The sequence below is a fragment of the Arachis hypogaea genome, chromosome 20, assembly GCF_003086295.3.
Source record: "Arachis hypogaea cultivar Tifrunner chromosome 20, arahy.Tifrunner.gnm2.J5K5, whole genome shotgun sequence".
Lineage (NCBI taxonomy): Eukaryota > Viridiplantae > Streptophyta > Magnoliopsida > Fabales > Fabaceae > Arachis > Arachis hypogaea.
In genome coordinates, this window is record NC_092055.1 from 98562292 (window position 1) to 98569011 (window position 6720).

General features: G+C 39.9%; 1 non-coding gene across 1 annotated transcript; it reads left to right on the forward strand.

Annotated features, from left to right (window-relative positions):
- Positions 1 to 4790: 4790 nt before the first annotated feature.
- Positions 4791 to 4898, forward strand: LOC112787850 (small nucleolar RNA R71). Its single transcript, XR_003195238.1, has one exon. It is a non-coding gene; the product is annotated as a small nucleolar RNA R71 (small nucleolar RNA).
- The last annotated feature ends 1822 nt before the right edge of the window (positions 4899 to 6720 follow it).

The following is a 6720-nucleotide window of genomic DNA, read 5'->3' on the forward strand; positions in this document are numbered from 1 at the left end:
ATGGCAGCTTGTTCTTCCTCTTGAAGATCTTATGGAGTGCTTGAGCTCCTCAATATCTCTTCCTTGCCTTTGGTCTCTCTAATTTCATGGAGGAGGATGGAATGCTCTTGGTGCTACACCCTTAGTTGTCCCATATTGGAACTTAATTCTCCTAGGGAGGTGTTGATTTGCTCCTAATAATTTTGTGGAGGAAAATGCATCCCTTGAGGCATCTCAGGAATTTTATAATGAGGAATTTCCTCATGCTCTTGTCCATGAGTGGACTCTCTTGTTTGCTCCATCCTTTTCTTAGTGATGGGCTTGTTCTCATCAATGAGGATGTCTTCCTCTATGTCAATTCAAGCTGAATTGTAGAGGTGACAAATGAGATGAGGGAAGGCTAACCTTGCCAAAGTAGAGGACTTTTCCGCCACTTTGTAGAGTTCTAGGGATATAACCTCATAAACTTCTACTTCCTCTCCAATCATGATGCTATGGATCATGATAGCTCGGTCTATAGTAACTTCAGATCGGTTGCTAGTGGGAATGATTGAGCGTTGGATGAACTCTAACCATCCCCTAGCCAGGCCACAACTTCATAGAAGTGGTCTTGATGCACCATTGATGGGATATTTTTATGGAAAAACGAATTTCTCCAAAACACCCAAATCTAACCGGCAAGTGCACCGGGTCGCATCAAGTAATAATAACTCACGGGAGTGAGGTCGATCCCACAGGGATTGAAGGATTGAGCAATTTTAGTTTAGTGGTTGATTTAGTCAAGCGAATCAAGATTTGGTTGAGTGAATTGTGATTTGCAGAAATTAAACTGCATGGGAAGTAAAGGGAATGGGTAAATTGCATGAAATTAAAGAGAACTGAAATTTAAAGTGCTGAATCTTAAAGAACAAGAAATTAAATGGCAGAAACTTAGAACGCAAGAAATGTAAATTGTAGAATCTTAAAGTGCAAGAAATGTAAATGGCTTGAATTGTAAAGGGAATTGGGAATTGGATTTGCAGAAATTAAACAAGGGAAAGTAAAATTGCAACAAGCAGAGAAGTAAAGGATGACTGGAATTGAACCGGATCTTAAAACAGGAATGTAAATGAGCTTGAAAGCAGTAAACAGAGGATGTAAAATTGGAATTCAGATCTCAGGACCCAAGAGACTAGATAACCAAGTCTAGATCTCAATGCCTTCCTAGATCCAACAAGAACAATTGCAAAGGAAATGTAAATTGCAGAGAAAGTAGATGAAGAAGCAATTAACCGAAACTGAAATTTAATTAAGCAGAGAATTAAACAAGATCCCAAGGTGAGATTGAAACAGAAGTTCTTCAATTCTCCACCCAAGATCCGAAGCAAGAAAATTAAAGAGTGCTGGGCAAGAACAAGGAAGAAGAGAGATCAATTCTCCTCCCCAATTCTCTTGAATTAAAATGACAATGCTAGAATGTAAAAGTGAGCTCTCTGCTGCAAGTATTGAAAAAAATTCTCAAAAGGAAGCTCTCCTAAAAACTTAAATCCTATGCTATTTATACACTTTCTTCAAATGGTCTTCAAGCCTTCAATTGGGCCTTTGCTCTTGATGGAATTGGGTTGATGGAGGCCTTGGTTGATTGCTCTTGGAGTTTGGAGAAGAACCGAATTGAACCGGGTTGGAATCATGAAAGCTTGAGTAAAAGTTGGAGTAAAAGTTTGAGGCTAACTTTTACTCCAACTTTTCACATCAGCCACCCTTCTTTGCTGATACCAACGTTGGGGCAAAAGTTAGGGGTCAAACTTTTGCTCCAACGTTGGCCTTCCCTTGCATACTCATGGCGCCAATGTTAGCCAAAAAGTTAGGGGCTAACGTTGGCGCAAACTTTTGCTCTCCAGGGTGTGTTTTTCATGCGCCAACGTTAGCCAAAAAGTTAGGGGCTAACGTTGGCGCAAACTTTTGCTCTCCAGGGTGTTGATTTGTGATGCCAAAAGTTAGCCAAAAAGTTTGAGGCTAACTTTTGCTCTAGCTTTTTGCCCAAAAGTTAGCCAAAAAGTTTGAGGCTAACTTTTGCTCCAGCTTTTTGCTTCCTGGTTCATTTTCAATTAATCCAAAAGTTTGAGCTAAAGTTTGAGGCAAACTTTTGCTCAAACTTTTTGTCCTCTCTTCCTCCTAGCCATTCCTTCTTGCTTCAACCTTTCTCCAAGCTTTCTTCACCTATCATTAATCAACCAAACACATCAAAGCTATGCTCAAAATCATGAGATGTTCATTCTTTCATAATATGTGACAATTATAGCATAAAATCTCATGAAATAGCATGAATTCATACATGGTTGATTAAATCAAAGGAAACATGAAAATCTACCCAATTGGCTTGCTTATGGCTCAAGAAAGTGCATAATTCAATTGAAAACAAAAGAAAAAGGCTAGTGAAACTAGGCTAAGATGACTTGTCATCAACCATTGAGATGAATCTCTCCATCTCTCATGGCTCGGAGGCGGAAGCTTTTGCCTTCCCTTTCCTCTTTCTAGAGGTTTCTCTGGCCTTTGGTGCCATAAATGGTTATGGAAAAACAAAAAATAATACTTTTACCACACCAAACTTAGAAGGTTTGCTCGTCCTCAATCAAAAGAAGAAAGAAGAGAGAGAGAGATGAGGTAGGTGGGGATCCTGTGGGGTCCACAGATCCTGAGTTGTCAAGGATTTCTCATCCTGCACCATATTGGTGTGTAAACGCCCCTTGCTTGCCAATCCTGGCATTAAACGCTAGGTTGCTGCTCATTTTAATGCCAGCTTTTCTCCCCTTTCTGGCGTTTAACGCCAACTCTGTGCCCATTTCCGGCGTTAAACGCCAGTTCTGTGCCCCTTTCTGGCATTAAACGCGAGTCTTGTGCCCATTTCTGGCGTTAAATGCCCAGAATGGTGCCAGACTGAGCGTTTAACGCCCATTCTGCTACCCTTACTGGCGTTTAAACGCCAGTAAGCTTCTCCTCCAAGGTGTGCTATTTTTAATACTATTTTTCATTCTGTTTTTGCTTTTTCAGTTGTTTTTGTGACTTCATATGATCATCAACCTATAGAAAACATAAAATAACAATAGAAAATAAATAAATATAATAAAATAAAATTGGGTTGCCTCCCAACAAGTGCTTCTTTAATGTCAATAGCTTGATAGTGGGCTCTCATGGAGCCTCACAGATACTCAGAGCATGATGATGGCCTCCTAACACCAAGTTTAGAGTTTGAATGTGGGGGCTCTATTTGACTCTGCATTGAGAGAAGCTTTTCATGCTTCCTCTCCATGGTTACAGAGGGAGATCCTTGAGCTTTAAACACAAGGGAGTCCTCATTCACTTGAAGGACCAATTCTCCTCTGTCAACATCAATCATAGCTTTTGCTATGGCTAGGAAGGGTCTGCTAAGGATGATGGATTCATCCATACACTTTCCAGTGTCCAGGATTATGAAATCAGCAGGGATGTAGTGGTCTGCAACCTTTACCAAGACATCCTCTACAAGTCCATAAGCTTATTTCCTTGAATTGTCTGCCATCTCTAGTGAAATTCTTGCAGCTTGTACCTCAAGGATCCCTAGCTTCTCCATTACAGAGAGAGGCATGAGGTTTATGCTTGACCCTAGGTCACACGGAGCCTTCTCAAAGGTCATGGTGCCTATGGTACAAGGTATTGAGAACTTTTTAGGATCCTGTCTCTTCTGAGGTAATCTCTGCCTAGTCAAGTAATCCAGTTCTTTGGTGAGCAAGGGGGGTTCATCCTCCCAAGTCTCATTACCAAATAACTTGGCATTTAGCTTCATGATTGCTCCAAAGTACTTAGCAACTTGCTCTTCAGTAACATCTTCATCCTCTTCAGAGGAAGAATACTCATCAGAGCTCATGAATGGTAGAAGTAAGTTCAGTGGAATCTCTATGGTCTCTATATGAGCATCAGATTTCCATTGTTCCTCATTAGGGAACTCTTTGGAGGCCAGTGGACGTCCATTGAGGTCTTTCTTAGTGGAAATCACTACATTTCCCTCCTCTATGCATTCGGCCATGTGGAACGTGTTTATGGCCTTGCACTCTCTTTTTGGGTTCTCTTCTGTATTGCTTGGGAGAGTACTAGGAGGAAGTTCAGTAACTTTCTTACTCAGCTGACCCACTTGTGCCTCCAAATTTCTAATGGAGGACCTTGTTTCAGTCATGAAACTTTGAGTGGTCTTAGTTAGATCAGAGATTATAGTTGCTAAGTCAGATTGGCCCTACTTAGAATTCTCTGTCTGTTGCTGATAAGATGGTGGAACAGGCTTGCTATTGCTAAACCTATTTTTTCCACCATTACTGTTGTTGAAGCCTTGTTGAGGCCTCTGTTGGTCCTTCCATGAGAGATTTAGATGATTTCTCCATGAAGGATTATAGGTGTTTCCATAGGGTTCTCCCATATAATTCACCTCTGCAATTGCAGGATTTTCAAGGTCATAGGCTTCTTCTTCAGAGGAAGCCTCCTTAGTACTGCCTGACGCAGCTTGCATTCCTGACAGACTCTGAGAAATCATATTTAACTTGCTGAGTCAATATTTTGTTCTGAGCCAATATGGCATTCAGAGTATCAATCTCAAGAACTCCTTTCTTCTGATTTGTCCCATTATTCACAGGATTCCTTTCAGAAGTATACATGAACTGGTTATTTGCAACCATTTCAATGAGTTCCTGGGCTTCTGCAGGTATTTTCTTTAGATGAAGGGATCCACCAACAGAGTAGTCCAATGACATCTTGGACAATTCAGACAGACCATCATAGAATATACTTAAGATGCTCTATTCTGAAAGCATGTCAGAAGGACACCTTCTGATCAATTGCTTGTATCTTTCCCAAGCTTCATAGAGGGATTCACCTTCCTTCTGTCTGAAGGTTTGGACTTCCACTCTAAGCTTGCTCAACTTTTGAGGTAGAAAGAATTTGGCCAGAAAAGCACTGACCAGCTTTTCCCAAGAGTTCATGCTTTCCTTAGGTTGTGAATCCAACCATATTCTAGCTCTGTCTCTTACAGCAAATGGAAAAAGCATAAGCCTGTAGACCTCGGGATCAACCCCATTGGTCTTGACAGTGTCACAGATTTGCAAGAATTCAGCCAAAAATTGATGAGGATCTTCTAATGGAAGTCCATGAAACTTGCAATTCTATTGCATCAGAGAAACTAATTGAGGCTTAAGCTCAAAGTTGTTTGCTCCAATGGCAGGGATAGAGATGCTTCTCCCATAGAAGTCGGGAGTAGGTGCAGTAAAGTCATCAAGTACCTTCCTTGCATTGTTGGCATTGTTGTTATTTTCGGCTGCCATGTCTTCTTCTTGTTTGAAAATTTCTGTTAGGTCCTCTACAGAGAGTTGTGCTTTAGCTTCTCTTAGCTTTCTCTTCAAGGTCCTTTCAGGTTCAGGATCAGCTTCAACAAGAATTCCTTTGTCTTTGCTCCTACTCATATGAAAGAGAGAAGGAGAAAGTATGGAATCCTCTATGTCACAGTATAGAGATTCCTTGAGGTGTCAGAGGAAAAGAAGAATAGAAGGAGGAGGTAGAGAGGGGGAGAATTTGAACTTAGAGAGAGAGGGAGTTCAAATTGCACATTGAGGAGGAGTGTTAGTCCCTTAAATAGAAAAATGTGAGAAGGGGGGAAGAATTTTTGAAATTAAAAAATTTTTAATTAAAAGAAATTTTGAAAAATTGGTTGATGATTTTCGAAAATTAAAATTGAGAAAGTAGTTAAGTGATTTTGAAAAAGATTTTGAAATTAGGAATCAAAAAGATATGATTGAAAATCATTTTTGAAAAAGATGTGGTTGAGAAGGTATGGTTTTAAAAAGATATGATTGACAAACAAAAAAGATTTGATTTTTAAAACTAATGTCTTGGCTAACAAGAAATTTAAAAGATATGATTCTAAAATTCAATTATTGAACCTTTCTTAACAAGGAAGAAATTTTTGAATCTGATGAGCGGATATTTTATACGCTTTTTGGGGTTAATTTCATATAGTTTTTAGTATGTTTTAGTTAGTTTTTAGTTTATTTTCATTAGTTTCTAGGCAAAATTCATATTTCTAGACTTTACTATGAGTTTGTGTGTTTTTCTATAATTTCAGGTATTTTCTTTCTGAAATTGAGGGAGCTGAGCAAAAATCTGATTCAGGCTGAAAAAGGACTGCTGATGCTGTTGGATTCTGACCTCTCTGCACTCAGAATGGAATTTCTGGAGGTACAGGAGTCCAAATGGCGCGCTTCCAATTGAGTTGGAAAGTAGACATCCAGGGCTTTCCAGAAATATATAATAGTCCATACTTTGCTCAAGGATAGACGACGTAAACTGGCGTTCAACACCAGTTCCATGTTGCTGTCTGGCGTCCAGCGCCAGAAACAGGCTACAAGTTGGAGTTCAACGCCAGAAACAGGTTACAACCTGGCGTTGAACGCCCAAAACAGCCCATGCACGTGAGAAGCTTAAGTCTCAGCCCCAGCACACACCAAGTGGGCTCCAGAAGTGGATTTCTGCACCATCTATCATAGTTTACTCATTTTCTGTAAACCTAGGTTACTAGTTTAGTATTTAAACAACTTTTAGAGATTTATTTTGCATCTCATGACATTTTAGATCTGAACTTTGTACCTTTTGACGGCATGAGTCTCTAAACTCCATTGTTGGGGGTGAGGAGCTCTGCTGTGTCTCGATGAATTAATGCAAGTATTTCTGTTTTCCATTCAAACA